Raw genomic sequence first — 20,746 nt, forward strand, 5'->3', positions numbered from 1 at the left:
AACCACTGTCATGGGGGAAACACTTAAATGTCATGTGTGTGAAAACCAATGTTCACACAAGCTCTTTCATCGGCTTTTGGTATATTTTTCACAGACTTGAAGGAACATCAGAATAGAAAAGTCAAAGTTGAACTTCAGCCTACATCCTCTATAAACATTCAGACGTGTCTTATCTGACGAGGCCTTGGAGTGAGTAATAATTAAACGATTACTTCCTGTGCAAGGACGATCACACTGTATAAATAAAGGTGTTAACCAAAAGTAGTCGTCACAACACTAAAGTGTTATGATGAGTGGTTTGTACTTTCCTTGTGGTTGTGAAGGTGTTGTTTACCGTCTTGTTTCTACCATTTTAGCATCTATACATGAGTAAAAATCTGTTCTTAAAGGGACAGGCCATCATTTAAATCACCATTACGTCAATCTGAATATGTTAATCATGCCTTTCTTCTTTGAAAAATACACTTTTGCTCATGCAATGGAAGTTAAAAACAACCTCATTAGCTTTCATTGCATGGGGTATACAATATATGGGGATGGGGAATAAATAATGACTTTTTTGGGGGGGGAAAAAATGACATGCAAATCACACATCTGCCAATTATTGTCATTAAGATTTTAATATGTATTAATACTTTTATTGAGTAAAGTTGCATTGAATTAAAAGTGACCATAATGACATTTAGGACTGCACAATGTATGGTTCAGCATCGAAAGATATCGCAATGTGAACATTCGCAATAGTCCACATCGCAGGGATCTGCATGTAGTTGAAATAATAGTTGACCAGACGTTAGTTACATAGTGACTTCAGATTTTAACCTTTAGAATGAAAGTTTATTATTGCATGTGTTTTAAGAGCAGACTGTAAGAATTAAGCAATTTAAGCCATTTGGGCACAATAAATTAAACGTTTATAGCTTAAAGATTCATCATATAATTATTCATTCATTGATTCAGTCATTCTTCTTCAGCTCAGTCCCTTTATTAATCATGGGCCGCCACAGCAAAATGAACCTGCAACTTATCCAGCATGTGTTTACACAGCGGATGCCCTCCCAGCCGCAACCCAGTACTGAGAAACACCCATACACACTCATTCACACACACACTCATACACTACAGCCTGTTTAGTTTACCCAATTCCAATGTGTTTGGAATGTGGGGGGAAACCGGAGCACCCGGAGGAAACCCACACCAACACAGGGAGAACATGCAAACTCCACACAGAAATGCCAACTGACCCAGCTTGGGCTCGAACCAGCAACTTTCTTTGCAAACCACTGAGCCACCATATGACCATTTACTCAATTAAAACAATAGATAATAATAATTATTATTATAATAATTATAATTATTATTATTATTGTAGCGCCTGTTGTTGGTGTCCCGGGGGAATATCCTCATGCCTACACCGACAACAGTTCATCAAACTGGGCTTGGCTCAGTCAGAAGCACCGCTGAAAGCTTCCATCATCCAGGTACAGTTTCTGGAGGAGCTTATGAGCTGGCTGCACCTCTGAAAGGATCTAGCCGACTCAGTCATGGCTTCAAACGACTCAATGCGGATTTTCAGCCTTCATAAATGCACATAAACAGTTATTTTCTCAATAAAATCCCTGTTAGCCATTTAGCAACGAAGCTACATTCACCAGGCAGACAGAAGCCTGCCTATGATGCGAATCCGCGTCAGTTCTGAAGTGAATTTGACGTGCTAATGAAGCGAGTAAACTTAAATGTTCACACGTCTATTTACACGCAAATAGCGCGATTTATCCGAGCGTTCCGCGTCTGGTGTGAACACAACATTAATGTTTAAGTAGTTTGTTAGGGTAAAGGTTTTTTAGCTATATTTCTTTGCTATATTCTTGGGCTAAACAATATATCTCTGAGCACTGATATTCCAACGTGTGCATCTGCAATAGTCCACATCGAGGGTTTGATTATCAATTAAACATTAAAAGATAAGTAATAATAAAATGTAATCCATTTAATTTATACAATGATGACGATGTTATTTATTGATTGTCCAATTTCTATACTCAAGTACAGTACTTAACTACTTAAGATTCAATTTCTGTACTGTTAGACTCCACAGAAAGCCATAAGCACTGTTCTTTATTTGTTCTTGCTTGTAATTATTGAAATGTATGCACATGCACTGGATAGAAAAGGACTTGATCATCCCGGTTAATCTAAATGAATGAAATCTTTCCAAATAGAGCCATTCAAGTCATCTAATGGAATTATTCATATTTCAATATACATCACAGCAAAACAAAATATGGCCATGTCAGATTTCTCCAATATCACGCAGCCCTGTTATATTCTGTTGTGTTTTTCTGTATTGGAATTGTATTATTAGGAACTGTTTTCGCATTTTCGCGCTAGTTAATATGCAAGTTGTGTAATTAATATGTGTATCTTTGTATTTTTTTGCTGTGAGATGATGTGATCCACGAGTGTATAAGAAGAGCAACATGCTGTGATAAATACTGTCTGATGAAGAGCCGGTGTGCTTGAAACGTTACACACTTTGTGTTAGCCTTTTTAATTTAATAAGTGTGTATTTTTGTGGAGCTTTGGTGTTGCTACTTTAGTGAACAAGTAACACTGACAATCAAATCAACTGATCAGCTTATAACCCTGACTTTTCCAAACGGCGTTAAACCTTGAAACTGGTTATCTTCCATGCTTAGTTGTGAATCAGAGTTGTGAGGGGGAAAACATGGGAAGTCTGAAAGAAGGGGGGGAAGGGGAAGTTGTTTCAGAGCTTTTGGCAGAGGACGAGGGTTCCTGTGGGGGATGAGAAGGGGCCGCGGTGTCAACAAGGCACAGGCTACGAAAGAATGAGCAAACTTCGCACAAAGGAGCCCCTCAGCGCCCGGGGGCAAGACTGGAGAGGTAGTCAAATCAAACCATAAAACGACTTGGGCGCGAGCCATTAGATCAGCTAGCACTTAAACAAAACACTCTTTCTACAGCAGCCCCCCCACAGTCCTATACAGCCCCCTAGTAGCTCTGAATGTACCATACACATTGAAATTCCTCTTCTGATTCTTCAGAATGCAGCTTGACCATCAATGAGAAATGTTTGTTTTTGCTTCTCGCTGTAGTCAAGCTGCACAACAGTGTGGGCTTTGTTTCAAACAGGCTGATATATACAGTGTGATGGAGTGAGTCTGTGAAATGACTCTGATGTAAGGCAACAAGTCTTGACAATTACATAGAAGCTATTAAAATTAGCCAGAGGAGTGGATTTCTGATGACCAATACTGCGTTATGAGGACTTTAGTGTCGGATGGGAATGGACGATATATTATTGTTTGCAATATATTGATAAAAATTCAACACACAATATTTAAAAATAATAATAATAATAATAATAATAATATAATAATAATAATAATAATAATAATAATATCCATAAACTGTGTAGGACATCACATTATAAACAGTCACATGCATCATTGTGGAATAACCAAGCGGCAACCTCCCGCTCTCCCTCGGGAAGCCAATAGAAGTAACTGAAACTGCAATTCATCAAAATTCCGCTAGTCCTGCTCCATAATAGAGCAATTGTAATTGAGCCACTGTTAGAATGGCCAACTTTACAGCAGAAAAAAGGTGTTTACAGCCTGGTACAAAGAACGATTTTGGGTTATATAGCTATTATTACCCTCCATGACAACTGTGAGGGGGGTGAATTTTTTTATAACTCATCCGTTTCCTTTATATTAGGTTATTAAGTCTGCATAGTTAAGGGCGTGGCCACTTGAGTGACAGCTAGGTCTCGATGGTCGCCGTCACTTCACCTCAGCTGAATCCGGCAGATTAGCCACTGATCTCGGCATATTCATCGTAATTTGTGTGTTTTATGTGGCTTTACACAGTCAGCTGCCTTTTGGACTTATTTCTTACAATTATCAGATGATATGGGATGCAGTGTGCACTTTATTGTGCTCACAAACCATTCAGGTGGCCTCGTTTCCCATGTGAGTAAAGTTACATACTTGTATACCATCTCTATAAATGTATTTGTTTTATTTAAGATCATTTATCATTAATATTTTTCTTTAGACCCGTAAAGCACTCCAGAATGTGACAGATTGATTAGCTGTAGGCTCTAGAAAGTCATCTGAAGTTATCATACAGTGTTATGCTGGAGTTCATCAATAGTCCTGCATTTACTAACACACACTATATCTGAAGTGTTTGGAAGTAATTCGCGTTTTCCTCCTGTAGAAAAACGTCATAAGAACAATGTTTAGTGGCTCAATGTATTACTACAGTGTTTTTAAAGTCTAAACACTTTATTGATATAGTGTACAGCCAAGCACATGTGGTCAGAGCACAAACGAGTCGCAGGTAATAGAGTATCAAGCGTTTCTCCCAAAGTAAAGTCTGTCTGCCAGGTCTAAGCAAAGTACCAGCAGGCGTCTGTAGCTCCGCCCACTCTCCGCCTCTTTGCCCTTGTTTGGTATCCCACCGTGGGTGCGATGACGTGCGAACAAAATGGTTGGTCGCGCCTACTTGTAGCTTCTTTTGCAGCGTTCAGAAACCTATGGGTGACGTCACGGATACTCCGTCCATATATTTTACAGTCTATGGGAATAACCCAGAAGTTTGTATAGGCAAAAATTAACTGTTTTGGAAACAATGGCAACTAAAAGGAATTGCTAAAGTGAAGGATTTGCATGAGGAGGGTATATTCATGTCATACTCTGATTTAGTGGACAATATAATATTGGAGCCCAAGGGGACTTCTGGATATACCTGCAAATTAGACACTGCATCAAGGACAAATTTAATGTGAAAGACAACCCTGTATATGCTTATTTACAGTCACCACAGGATGCTAGGACTGCTTCTATGTGTTACAAAATGATGCTCAATGTAAACTCAGATGTAATAATTTGAGAATAATATGGCAAAAAGATCTAGGGATTGATATTAAGGAGAATGAGTGGCTGGACATGCTTTACGTAGGTAAAAATATAAGAGAAGTTAGAGGAAAGTACAAAATAATACATGGATACTACTACACACCATCCAGACTCTATAGGATGGGACTAGCTGGAAATAATCAGTGTTGGAAATGCAATAAAGAAAAGGGTACGCATTTACACATGATCTAGGAATGTTGTCTAGTTCAGTGTTTCCCAACCCTGTTCCTGAAGGCACACCAACAGTACATATTTTCAATCTCTCCCTAATCAAACACACCTCAATCATCTCTCCAAAACCTGAAGTGAATTGGTCAGATAAAGGGAGACCTACAAAACATGTACTGTTGGAGTGCCTCCAGGAACAGGGTTGGGAAACACCGGTCTAGTTTACCCATTCTGGTGTAAAATTAAGAATAATGGAGGAGTGGATAGGCTGTGAATTACCTGTAGAGCCACGGCTATACCTTCTGGGTGACAAATTAGTGATACCTAATATAGGCAAAAATTGCTTTATTCTTCTCAAGATTGGATGCATTACAGCTGCTAGGATGAGACTATGTAATTGGAAGTGTCCCAGAATGTCAGAACCACAACCTTAATTTCCATATATGTTTGCTATACGTTGAATTTTCTTGGTGTGACAGGTGGCTGAATATGTAACATGTATATTATGAGTAGTGTGAAGTGTGTTCTTTGTTCTTGGCTGTTGAACAATAAAAAAAAGATATAATAATAATAATAATAAAAAAATAATAATAATAATAATAATAACAAAAAACAACACACAACATGGTTTCCGATACATTCATTCTTCCATGACGGGGCGCCGCCGCGCCACACCAAAATTCATCCCGCCCGGCTACATTACAGCTTCTCATTCAAAACATTTAGTCGTTTTTGTTTTAAATAGCGGGTTATAATTACACCAAAACGTATTAAAAGGTAAGTGAATTATAACAGCGCAAACTTTTCTGTAATCGCAGTAGTGCTGTTCGTTATTTGTTTAACTCTTTAAGGTGACGTGCTGACTGACAGACAGGTGCGTGAGGCTAGCAAACACGACGTAGCTTTCAGTTATGTCGAACACAGTTTCCATAATTATACTTTATTTATAGATAAAGGTCTATGGTTCTGCATACAATGACTTTATCTTGCTGGAGTTTATAACCGTTTCACTTTACTTCAGGATGCATAATGCCGCTCTGTAGGTCTATTGGAGACATTCACAAATAATCCAAGCAAATCTAATAAACGTTGGAGATATTCTCGGTTACATAAACGCACTAATCACACTTCAGCAGCAATAAACGAAGCAAAAACTATTCACATAGAAATCCGTGAAATGACATGGCTTTGCAGCATGGGTCGGCCTTTATTTATTAAAGTGTATTGGATTAATTCAGATTTTTAAAAGCTTAAGGGAACTTGTGCTGTTCTGTTCATGCGCTACAGTGAGAATAGTGTAAACAAACAAACAACTACCAATGTGGCGTGTTTTGTACTTGCCATCATTGTCGAACAGCAGCAGAATCAACTGCAACATCAAACTGGTTAACACTGGGTTAATATCTGATAGTCTGAACCCAGAACCAAAATAATAATGTAGCCAGATTACACACAACGTGCTAGAGAATACAACTACAAATATAAACCAACTTTCTAAATTGATCAATTTTTCAGGTTCAAGAGTGTGATCTTGATGGGATCGTGCAACCTCTTCTCTTGGAGCTTTTTTTATTTACACACACGACAAAAGCACCCCTGCAGTAGGATAATAGGACTGAATCTCCGGCTTCCTTCATGCTTTTATCTCCAACATCGCATAAAAGAGAGAAGAGCAGTTGCTCCAGAGAATAAACAAACCTTATTTAACCCACATCCCATAATGCCTTAATATCATCCAGACAATCCAGCAGCACTTCAAGAGAAATGCATTCAGTGCAAGTGCATTTACAGCCAAAAGTGTTACATCATCTGACGTCTTTTCAGAATCCGCTGCAACTGAACCTGCTATCGACATACAGCATTTAAACTGACACCTGATGAGAATATGTTTGATCTGACAAGTTTACACTCATGAAATGACTTTAGCGGGTTGTTAAACTACTTATTTAAAATTTTAAGGGTTTTTGTGCGGGACAATTAACCGTTTTATGTTCAATCCGCTTAAATTTGTGACAATGGTTAATTAACTTACAAAGGCTGGCTTGCTTCTTTTAGTATTACTAATTAGCATGCAAACCACAGTGTTAGACTGGTCTAAAGATGGTCGAAAACCACAGCACTTGTGGAGCTCTTGCTCCCCTGAGAGCTAGATTAAACGGCCATGGCTAATACTTGTGGCTAATGGTCACGGGGGAGAACAGGACCCAGAGGGCCCATCACTCATCACCGTTTCAGCTGCCACTATCGCAGACAAACGTCTCAAGACTAAAATAAACCATTGGTTACTCAGCTATTAGTGAACTCCTCATGGTTTAAGAGAAATTAAGAAATTAATGCAATAAATTGATTAAAAATGACTAGTTATTAAAGCTTCCATAAATAATTAAAATGCTGTTCTATTGAATTATATATTAGTCAGGGAATCCTATATCTTATTATACACAAAATCCTTAAGTAGCATCGTTTAAGATACATTTCTGGATCATTAAATTAGCGTTTTAGAAAGATATCTGAAATATCATGCGACACTTAAGATTAAAGTAATGATGTTGAACAATCGCTTCAAGATCAGAGGGGAAAAAACTTTTTAAATAGATTTATACTGTACTAACATTTCACTGTTTTTAATAAAAGCAAAATTGGACAGTATAACTTAAAAAAAAAATGTAAAACTGCTTTAATTCTAGCCAAAAAAACCCAAAAAAACAATAAGACTTTCTCCAGAAGAAAAAATATTATCAGACATACTGTGAAAATTTCCTTTCTCGGTTAATAATTCTGACTTTAACTGTATGCATGTAAAAAATTTAATAAAATATAAATATATATGGAAATATTAAATATAAATATATAGGAAATATTAAATAAATATATATATATATAAAAATACACTTCTAAATCGCAATTTGCCCACAAACTTCAGGGAATTACCGCCACAAAATCAGACATTTTTAAAAATCGCGAAACAACAAATAATAATAATTAAATAAATAAATAATAAATGTATTTATCTATTATATATTTTATTATTATATTATTATTTTTTTCGTGACTTATTTATTTTGTGGCGGTAATTCCTTGAAATGTGCGCAATTTGCGATTTAAAAAAATAACAAAAAAATAAAATAAAATAATAATAATAATAATAATAATAATAATAATAATAATAATAATAATAATAAAAATTCACAAAAATTGTGTAAAAACTAGATCTAATTTGATAGCTAAAAGGTGCGTTTCAACCACCGCAAGTATATTTCAAACCTGTGGGAAGCACTGGAAATATATAAAGAATTAAACTTGGAAGTCAGTCAAAGAAGAAGTGCTTATGAACACTTCAGATACATTCATAAAGAAAGAAACTAATAAATCCCTCAAAAAGATATTTCCCCGAAATCCCACTGAACTGTGAACCAATCAATGGTTAAATTCCTTCCAGAAGACATGTTTTCTTGGCGAGGCTTGGAGAGAAAATAAAATGAAAGATGCTTTTCCAATTCAAAACTCCACTTATTAATTTATACTCTTCAAGACTTCATTGACAGCCTTTGGATGAAAAGAATCTTTTGGTCTTGTTTTCTCAATTACTGCCAGCTCCATCACCACGGCGTGTAGCTTTTAACATTCACTATTTAACTTCAAAGCATGCTATTTTTTCCCGCAGAGTCGGTTGTAGTTACACTGAGTAATAACTGACTAACACCAGTTTAGACTGCAATAGCAGTTTCCGAATCAGCCTGGTGGTCTGGGGAGGGGGGGTTCCAGTGGTAATCCCAATGAAAGTGGGTCAGTGAGTCGGGGGACGCGGCTCCCAGACAAGGAAAAAAAAAAAAAACAGGGGGAAGTGACCACCCACATAAACACACATTAAACAAACTCTAAACCTCGACTTCTCCAACATTATCCTTTAACGATCAAAATCATTCAATTAGAGCACAAACCTTCAAAGCGTATCAGTGAAGTAAACACTTCAAACCAAACACACACACACACACATTAACATGCAATTTATCTAATGCTGCAATCTGATAACGCCAGCCTTCGCCAAAGCACATTCTGCACAAAAAAATATATAATCAAGTAACAGTAATTAAGCAGAACTCCATTCGGGCTAATTACCTCACATTAGCATTTGTCACACAAGCTCGGGCCACTGCTTTATCTGACTGAGGTGAGATCATGAAAAATTCATGATTTATTAATGTGACAACAGCAACAAATAACAGAAACATGGGACAGGAGAGCCTCGTTTGAAACTAATTAAACTGCAAGTAGTGCACTACAGCCCTCATCCAGCTTTTGGTATGAATACACTGACATTCACATGCGTCAACAGAAGTCTGTCATCAGCTAAGGAGGAGAAACTACTTTCACTGCAACAAACATGCCTTCTATTCTTTTCTTCAGATTTTTGTTTGTTTCTAGTCCAAATATCTAAAAATTATTAAATCGAGAAAGCATTTCGGGCCTGCCATACACCGGAAAAAATTATTCAAAGATGATTCCTTGAATTTACTAATTTTCTTTTACGTTAAGGGTTGTAAACAATTTATTTGGGTTGAATTTAAACAAACAAAGTTTAATTTTTTAAATTTAATTTGTTTGTTTAAATTCAACACAAATAATTGTTTGCAACAGTTTGCAGACATGTTTTTTCAGTGTACACCCGGCGCAAAATGGCACAAGACGTGTTTGGCGCGATTTGTTGCTATTTTCAGACCAGCACAACCTTAATTTTCCCATTTTGCACCACGTTGTTTGAATAGCAAATCCATTTGCGCCACTTTGTGGACTCATGTGTGTTCCGGTCTAGAAAGAAGGTGTATTAAGGCGCATTGTTGGTGCTTTGCTATTTTGAGGAACTGAAAAAGACAGCGCCATTGACCAACTAAAAGCTGCTCTAAGTCCAGTGCACAGCGTGTTATGTGGCTATGCAAACGCTGGTCCAAACGCATACACATTACTTAATACACACAGAATGTACAGCGATCCACAAATGTCTTTACAGATGAAAACTACTAAAGGATTAAAATGTTACCAAAAAATATTTTATCTAAACATTTAAAAGTAATCAATAAGGCAAAACTGCAATATTTTTATCCAAGGTTATCATACTGTCAGAATCTTATACCCGCCCATGCCTACCAATCACACAGCAGAAATGTGCAACAATGGCAATCTAAAAGTGTGTTGATATTAGAGATGTACTGAATTTTCAGCCACCAAAAATATTTCATGCCATTTAGTCCAATTTAATCGACTTTTTGTTGGGTCATTTTTGTGGGTACTCGTTTAAATGTGGAAGCATTAACAACTTGAGCCCAGCCCTAAAGCCCTTTGTCTTGTTTTGAGAAATATGAAATCAACATTAAGTGAGTTTTTCCTTAAAACAAGCAAAATAATCTGCCAATAGGACACACAAGATAAACGTGCGGCAGAAAAACAACATCATTTTGATTACCTCAATGGCAGATTCAGAAAAAACACACTTAATTTTGACATATTTCTTAAAACAAGACAACATTTGCTTGTTTAGACCAGTGGTTCTCAAACTTTTAAACCAGTGACCCCCAATGTAAGATCGTCAAGAACTTGCGACCCCCCCACTACCAAAGCATACAAACATAAAAATAGCTTTTTTTTAAGCTGTTCACAATATTTACTAAACATTACAGGGCTTGAAATTACCATTTTTGCTTGGTAGTACTGGTGCTCCTAACTTTAAAATGTAGGCGCACCATTTATCGCACTGTTACAACAAGTTTTATAAACAGATTTATTGCATTTGAATCAACACAAATCAAAACTAACAAGCAAAAATATATATATATATATTATAATATATATATATATATATATATATATGCATGCTTGAGGAAAATATGTCTCAATGAAATCCCGTTATCACAAGAAAACATTTTATAGCATAATCGAGTGACCAAAAGATATCACGGGCGAACCGCTCACCAGCCCTGCACGCACTGCTTGACATGAATTCATGAATGAATCTGTTAATGTTAACTGTGCCGTGTTCTCACAGATGGTGTCTGATATTGCACAGATGCTTTTGACATATACCTTATTTGCATACGTCATTTTAATAGCAATAGCGGTCTTTTCATGAGCTGCAATATTAGTTTAATCTCAGTCAGTGCAAGCCCTTTTGCGATGGTGTACCTGGTGTTAAATTTACATATAGCTGCACGGCTAACATTTTCTGGCGATTAAATGTAGGATTAAACAGAACCTCTCGTGCTTAAAATGTGTAGATGTGGCAAACAGTTACCTGAAAATTCCGTCCCACAGACTTTACAGTGAATGCTTTAGTTATTTTCATAGTGGACTTGAAGCCAATGAACGTCTTTTATCCACTCTTCAATAAGTGTAGATGGTGGATTAACATTCAGCCATGATCAGTAATCAGATGTGCCATTATTTGTAGCTTTAGGTGTTTCTAAATCTAAGTGTTGTTTTCATTCTCTCGTCTTCAGCGCTTTACATTTTCGCGGTTGTAGCTCCTGTCATCTGAAGACAGGAGGCGTTGACTGAGTGATTGAGCTGATTTTAACCAATCATTCGTGTTCAGTTCTTAGAGCAGTGGGCTAATAAGAAGAGCGCGAAGGCGGGGCAAGCCGTTGAAGGCTTTGTTTACTGAGGCAAGTTTACATGACAACAGTTTTAAACTGTTCCTGAGCACTGCGTTTCAAGTACAAAGATGCATTCTGCCTGAATGTGTCCTAAATACTTTATGAATTCATCAGTAATATCTTTTAAAAAATCTGAAAATATTAGCTTTCACTTATAATACTGAAAAATATATATTATAATCACTGAAAATTACACAGTTTTTAAATCACTCTCGCGACCCCTTGAAATTATTCTGCGACCCCTGCAGGGGTCGCGAACCCCAGTTTGAGAACCACTGCCCTAGACAATGTTTCTTATTTTGGATTAGAAACAAGACAAAAAAATCTAAGTAAGAAAAGCTTTTTAAACAGGTTTCATACTGTGAGAATGATTGAAAAGGCTATGAGCAGGAATATGATCGGAAGTGTCCTTGAGTGGCTTGGTGAGCCCTAGCTAGGGGACCCAGTTAATAAAGTCTGAAAAATCTGGTTAGATATTAAAGGAAGAAGAAAAAAACAGGAGTTATTAGTGATGGAGTGAAGGGAAAAATGTTGACATTGCAAATATTCCCCTTCTAGACCCATGCAGTGACTCATTTTCCAGGAAACAAGATTTAGACTATTTAATATGACCACACGCACACACAGACAAAAACTGAGAGTATGACTGAATATGGGTTGCAGTAGACGCATCTGAAATCATCTCCTTCATCTGTATCAGATCAATGAGACGACTTCCACAAATCACATGGAGGCGGATTGGATTTCCTGCATCCTCCAGCTGGGCCAGTGACGGCGCTGTGCTTTGTGACACACTACTGAATGAACTATTGTTTAAGAACGCTTGGCACCGCGCAGTTATTCCAGCTTGGTAAATTCCAAACCGTGGCATGGAGGAATTCTCAATCGCACGGCCAAGTCTCAACTACGAGTCTGGCAGGACCACCGCCGCCTGAAGCCATTCAGATGCGAGCCGCTTTAAAAGCTGGAGAATAAACCGTGCAGTCTAAAGGTAAAGCTCTAATGTTCTGGGAATTAAGCAGGAAGCAGAAGTATAATCTGAGTCCTTTGAGATGCCAAAGAAACATCAGCAAAACACCAAACGACAATATATGTACATATATGCTCCTGCAGAGCCCTGTTAGACGAGTGATTTCTGCACAGCTCAGCACACTCATGTTCCTAACGGCTGTTCTCCTTACACACGTACATGCGCACACACACACACACACACACACACACACACACACTTTCTCTTACACATATGCACATGCTCTGACACAATAAACATTCAATAACACACACACATTCACTCAAACAAACATTCACTAACACACACACACACATTTACAAACACACACTCAAAAGTATTCAAACACTGACACAAACATTCACTAACACGTATGCAGTCACACACAGTCACAAACACACAGTCAAACATTCACTAACACACACACACACATTCATTAACATACACTCAACACACAGATGCACTCACAAACATTCACTAACACACCCACAAACTACACATGCACTCAAACAAACGTTTAACACACACACACACACAAACAAACATTCACCAACACACACACACTTACTAACAAACATACACATTCACTAACACACATGCACTCACACAAACAGTCAACATGCTCGCGCACACACACACGCTCAAACAAACCTTCACCAACACACACACCAAACATTCTAACACAAACATTCAGACGGGCACACACACACACACACACATTCAAACATTCACTAAGACACATGGGCTCAAACAAACATTCAACACACACACACACACACACAAACAGTCAACATGCTCACGCACACACACACACACGCTCACAAACAAACCTTCACCAACACACACACAAACATTCCAACACAAACATTCAGACGCGCACACACACACACACACACACACACACACATTCAAACATTCACTAAGACACATGGACTCAAACAAACATTCAACACACACACACACTCACACAAACATTCAACATGCTCACGCGCACACACACACACGCTCACAAACAAACACACCAAACATTCTAACACAAACATTCAGACACACACACACACACACACACACACACACACACCAAACATTCAGACGCACGCAGACACACACACACACACACACTAAACATTCCAACACAAACATTCAGACGCACACACACACACACACACACACATTCATCAACACACACTTACTAACAAACATACACATTCACTAACACACATGCACTCAAAAAAAACATTCAGCAGTCACACACACACACACACACACACACGCACACACACACACACACACACACACACACACACGCTCACAAACAAACACACCAAACATTCTAACACAAACATTCAGACACACACACTAACATTCAACACAAACATTCAGAAACACACACACACACACACACATTTATTCACAAACCAATATTCAATAACACACCAAACATTCACTCACACACACTTACAGATTCACTCACAAACATTAACCAACACACACAAAAATTCAACACACACGCAAACATTCGCTAAAACCCATACACACAATCACAGATTCACTAACAAAAAAAAACAAACACACGCACGTATGCATTTACTCGACAAACATTTATTAACACACACAATCATACACAGACACTCACATGCACCACACACTCAATTTCTCTCTTACTATCCCACACACAAATCTCTCTCTTCCTCTCTCACACACACACACACACACTTATAAACTTTCTCCTCCTCTCTGTCACACACAATATCACTCACAGACACTCTCCCTCACACTCACACACACCAATTAACAGCAGCACATCCTGCAGAGAAGCACCTCAGCAGCAGCATCATGGAGAGGGAGGAACGCGGTGCCAAAAATACCAGCAGAGCTCCCAGCATTAGTGCCATGACTAACCAGGAGTGGGTTTCAGAGCGGGAGGAAGAGCTGCTGCAGACTTCCTCTCAAGCCCCATTAATGAGCGCTCGGGCTGTTTTGAAGTGATATGCGCCAGGTAATTACTCACAATGTACAGTCAAATTATCAGTGGATTCTAACGGATTCCAGCCGCTTGACAGTGAATCCATTCAAGACAGCCGATCAGGGAAGTTAAAAGTGGGGATTGATTAACTTCTAACTGTTTAATCAGAAATCAAGCAGGGCTAGGACATGGTACATGAAGGTTAGGGCTGTGCGGTATTATTAAATATATATAGTAGTCAACATTTGTTCAAAAGCATTCATCAGAATTGTCCTAAATGTGCTGAACTTCATATTACGCTGGATTATTTCATGGGGTCACAAAATATGTTAATGCTTTTACATTATTTATATCAGCATAGGCCATTAGCGCAGACAAACATTAATAGCAGCATCATGAGAAAGCTGCTATCATATTTTGTATTTTTTATTATTATGTTGAACCTGTATGATTAGCTTTTGAAAAGTGTTTTATGTTTCATTAATATTTATTTTATGTCTTCATTTTTATTCAAATGTTTGCCCTGAATTTCTAAATAATGTAAAATATGATGATATGATATGAATGAGCTCATTTGTGTGTGTATATACTTTAAAATGCAAACAAGAAATAGGTGTAATAAATATAAACTATTAATTGATTGAATTCACAGAAATATCAACAGTACGATAGAAAGAAAGATGCATAGTACAATAGATAGCAAGATAGTACGATACAAAGAAAGATACATGGTACAATAGAACAACAGATAGTATGATAGTAAGTACGATTGAAAGTATGATATAGTTTGATAGAACGACAGACAAAAGATAGTATGACAAATAGAACAAAAGAAATGACGATATATAAAAATATAGAAAGTTCGATAGATAAGATAAAGATAGAATGACAGAATTATAGAACAATAGAACAAAGATAGTTAGATAGAGTATGACTGATAGATTGATAAATAGAATGATGGATGGATAGTATGACAGATGATAAAAAAGTTTGATAGATAGAACAATAAAAAGTACGATAGATAGAACGCAAGACAGTACGATAGACAGAACGATAGATGATTGATAAAATGAAAGTACGATAGACAAAACACAATTTCTGCTTTAGAGAAATATGATAGAAGAATAAAACGATAGATAGAATGATAGATAGTAGATGGATAGAAACAAATAAAAGTATGTTAGATAGAAAGTACAAAAGATAGTACGAAAGGTTGATAGAAAGTACGAAAGACAGCACGAAAGAGAAGAATGATAGATAGAACAATAAAAAGTATGATAGATAGAATGATAGAAAGAATAGAAAGTAAAGTATAATTGATAGTATGATATAGTTTGATAGAACGACAGACAAAAGATAGTATGACAAATAGAACAAAAGAAATGACGATATATAAAAATATAGAAAGTTCGATAGATAAGATAAAGATAGAATGACAGAATTATAGAACAATAGATAGAATGATGGAAAGTACGATACATAGACAAAGACAGACAAAGATAGTTAGTTAGAGTATGATTGATAGATCGATAAATAGAATGATGGATGGATAGTATGACAGACGATGGAAAGTTTGATAGATAGAACAATAAAAAGTACGATAGATAGAATGATAGATGTACGAAAGACGAAGATGATAGATGGAACGATAGATGATATAGTATGAAAAAGTACGATAGACAAAACACCACAATTTGTACATTAGACAAATATGATAGAAGAATAAAACAATAGATAGAATGATAGATAGTATGATGGATAGAACAATAAAAAGTATGATAGATAGAAAGCACAAAAGATAGTACAAAGGTAGATAGAAAGTACGAAAGAGAAGTATGATAAATAAAAAGTATAATAGATAGAATGATAGAAAGTACGAAAATCGTTTGAAAGATAGTACGATAGGTAGATAGAAAGACAGCACGAAAGTATGATACATTGAAAAAAATTATTCAAGAATGATTCCTTGGATTTACTAAATTTTTTTACATTAAGTGGTTGTAAACAATTAATTTGGGCTGAATTTAAACCAAACAAATTAAGTTGAACATTGCTCAATTTAATTTGTTTGTTTAATTCAACACAAAAAATAAATTGTTTGCAACAATTTTGCATGCAACACTTTTTTTCAGTGTAGATAGAATGATAGAAAGTACGAAAGATCGTACGAAAGAGTATGATTGGTAGACAAAGTTGAAATACAGTACGAAAGATAAGTATGACATAAAAAGTACGATAGATCAAAAAGTATGATAGATGAATGAAAAACGATAGATTGAATGTAAAAATAGAACGATAGATAGTATGAATGATAGAACAATAAAAAGTTGAAAAGTACGAAAGATGGTACAATAGGTAGATAGAAAGTATGATAAATAGAACGTACGAAAGCTATTACAATAGACAGTACGATAGATAAAAGTGCGATTGATAGAATGATAAACGATAGATAGAATGAAAGAGTACAATAAAGCAGGATGGATGGATGGATGGATAGATAGATGGATGGATGGATAAAAACAGTTGTTTGAAGCTAGCTAGATAGATAGATAGATAGATAGATAGATAGATAGATAGATAGATAGATAGATAGATAGATAGATAGATAGATAGATAGATAGATAGATAGATAGATAGATAGATAGATAGATAGATAGATAGATAGAACAATACAGTACGATAGAAAGCATGATAAATAAAAAGTACGATAGAACGATACAAAGAACGACAGATAGAAATACAGAATGAATGAACGACAGACAAATAGATAAACCAGCCCTAGCAAGCATGTTAACGTTTCAGGCCTAAAAAAGATTTCAATTATGGTTTATTTACACCGGGTCATCTTTCTAATCATGCGAGGTCATATGGCCGTCCTCTCTGTTGAGGGAGTGTTATATTTCCAGCACACCAGACGTGTACAAACAAATCCAGATTGGGCTGCTATAATATCTGAGAGTCGGGTGAAATTCCCATGGTGGAGGTGTTTTTAAATGAGTGCAGTGGAGTTGGTGAATAAAAACCGAAAGGATTACAGCTCAATACTGTACCTGGGAATGTGTCAGACATGTCAATGGCTTTCTAAAGCAATAAAAGTGTTTCGCAATCTGGTGTAAAAACACACACACGGGGAGCCCTGCTGGTCTCCATGGCACATGAAGCACCGCTTCAAAAATATTCAAGATGACACAACTCCCTGAAACGGCGCATATAAAAATGGCACATTGCTGGGTAAATTGGACGGCATGACGCATTACTGAAGATATTTCAAGAAGTTCAGTGCACAACTTATGTACTCTTATAATAAATCCCAACAGTGAGAGAGTGTAATTAGGAGAAACTGCACAATGATTAAGCACCAATTACAACAAGTAGTACTTCATGTTTATGTTACTCGTCTATATAAACAAACTATAAAGCAGAAACCAATTTAAAAAGACACAACTTTAATGTTTAAAACTTTAACCAGTTTCCCAAATTATCACTTTTGATGAGAGATTTAGTGTTGTCTAAAAACCTCATGTTAAGGACATGTATATCTTTGGGCTAAGGCGAGGTTTTACACTACATTTTAAAACATGGTGAACACCGCATTTAACCCAGGGTTATCTGAAAACTAACCTCCACTGTTGAACAGAAAGATCATTTAAAAATGATTCAAAAGCATTTCCTTCTCACCATTGTAAGTGCAGGTATCTCTAAATTATCTCCCCTTAGGCATGGGCCGGTATTAGATTCTGACGGTATGATAACCTTGGATAAAAATATCACGGTTTCACAGTCTTGCGATTCCTGCTCTAAAATATACAGCTTTTAAATGTCTGGGTGAAAAACAATAACAAAGAAAAAGAAATCCCCTGATATATTTTATTTTGAGAAACTTTTAAAATGGTTAACAGTAAACAAGTCAGGCTTAATAATCCAAATCTATCATTGACTTCTGCTGTCTTCATTAGTTTCAAAAACACAGATTACATCACGATATAAAATAGCATCTTTGGAGATCTTTGCTGGATATGCGGTTGTCCTAAAAAACTTGAATTTAAAAAAAACTTGTAAACAAAACGTGTATAAAAAAAATTAAATAACAAACTTGCGTATCTGCTTAAGTCGTGACGTATTGGTGACGTATGGAATACTGTTTCCGGGTTCAAGCCGCTACTCATTTGAATTGAGAAAATATTCGTTTATGGCCACTTTTTAATTGCACATTAAAGTGATTTTTATATAAAACTATATAGTGTGCACGTCAATCTCTGGGCTTGCTGCATCACAAATACCAAAATTAACAATTTATAAAAAATTCATCACTTTCTGGCCGTCAGATATTAAGAATGGATATATATACATTTGCGATCGTGATTTGCGAAAGCATTACATCGCTTTGTAAACGTTTATCATTACCATTTGGTGAGTCTCCCAATAGAGTTTGATATATCGCTTGGACACGGAAGCAGATTTACGTGACGTCACACTTAACAAGCGGATACCACAGCAATGGTATAGCAGAACATTTTGGCGGTTTAAAACGTTCACTTTTCCGAACTGCGGAACAGCTTGAAAACGATTATCGTCCCATCATGCCTAGCTCTCAATAAATGAAGTTGTGAGAAATGTGTAATTCTGTGAACGTCAGAAGGCCTAATACAAACTGTAAATTCACAATTGTGAAATATAAACCCAAATAATCTGATATTAGCCACTCTCACTTTTATTTCTCAGAACTGTGAGATTTTATACCTCACAAATATGAGTTTGTCATCCTACTTTGAGATATAAACTAAAAATGCATAAGAAAACTCAGAAATGTAAAAATTCTCAAATGACCTAAAACATAGCTTAGCCATGGTGATGCAGTGAGGTGCCTGAAATGTCACAGGTAACTATTTGTGATAAGCAACCAACCCTACTGTGCCTCAGTGTTTACCTAATTAATTATTCATGACCTTTGTAAAGTTCAAACACTTTCGCGCTCTGCTGAAGAAAACCGTTAAAAGTGGGGAACCAAAATAAGCGGACATGGCGACAATCTCACAGGTACATTATTAAAAACACATCACATGAAAAGACCTTAAAAAAAATCTACATAAAAACGTTAACCCATGTTAAATCCTGAAAACAGACCAACCCAGAAAAAAAAAATGACAAGCCTGAGATAAAAGTATGAACAAGCACATTCTGGTTATCTTGCATCTTAATTGTAATTTCTACCAACTAATTATCAAGTAAAACAACCGTTTGCCGTTTTAAAGGGATGGTTCACCTAAAAAAGAAATGTACTCACTATTTACTCACTCTTAAGGAGGTACTAAACCTTTATGAGTGTCTTTATTCCTCTTAAAAAGTAAAGGCATTTTGAAGAAAGCTCTAGACCTGTAACCATTGACTTCCATAGTAGGAAAAACAACCACTATGGAAGTCAATGGTTACCGGTTTCCAACATTCTTTAAAATATCTTCTTTTGTGTTTAACAGTGAAAGACAAATCTGAGATGTTTGGAATAAATGGCGAGCAAATGATGACTGAATGCTTTTAACATTTACCATCCATTTAATGTATCAGAAAAGGGGACAACTAGTATGGAAGTCAATGGTTACAGGTTTCCAACATACTTCAAACTACTTTATTTTGTGTTTAACAAAGAAATCAAACATTTTTGGAACAAATGGAAAGTAAAGTATTGCAGAATGTACAGGTTTACATTAACTATCCCTTTAATGTATTAGAAAAGAGCACAACTACTATGGAAGTCAATGGTTACAGGTTTCCAACATTCTTCAAACTATATTATTTTGTGTTTAATGAAGAACATCGAACTTGTTAGGATAAAATGGTGATTTATTTATGGCAGAATGCTCAGTTTCACCTCAACTATCCCTTTAATGTATCAGAAAAGAGCACAACTACTATGGAAGTCAATGGTTACAGGTTTCCAACATACTTCAAACTATATTATTTTGTGTTTAACAGGCGAAAAAAAAAATCGAAAGGGTTTGAAATAAATGAGCAA

General features: G+C 36.3%; 1 protein-coding gene across 1 annotated transcript in view; it reads right to left on the reverse strand.

Annotated features, from left to right (window-relative positions):
• Positions 1-20,746, reverse strand: part of ext1b (exostosin glycosyltransferase 1b) — a 116,716-nt gene that overhangs the window by 93,802 nt on the left and 2,168 nt on the right. The gene's annotated exons all lie outside the window — the stretch shown is intronic.

Source organism: Danio aesculapii, chromosome 19 (genome assembly GCF_903798145.1).
Source record: "Danio aesculapii chromosome 19, fDanAes4.1, whole genome shotgun sequence".
NCBI lineage: Eukaryota > Metazoa > Chordata > Actinopteri > Cypriniformes > Danionidae > Danio > Danio aesculapii.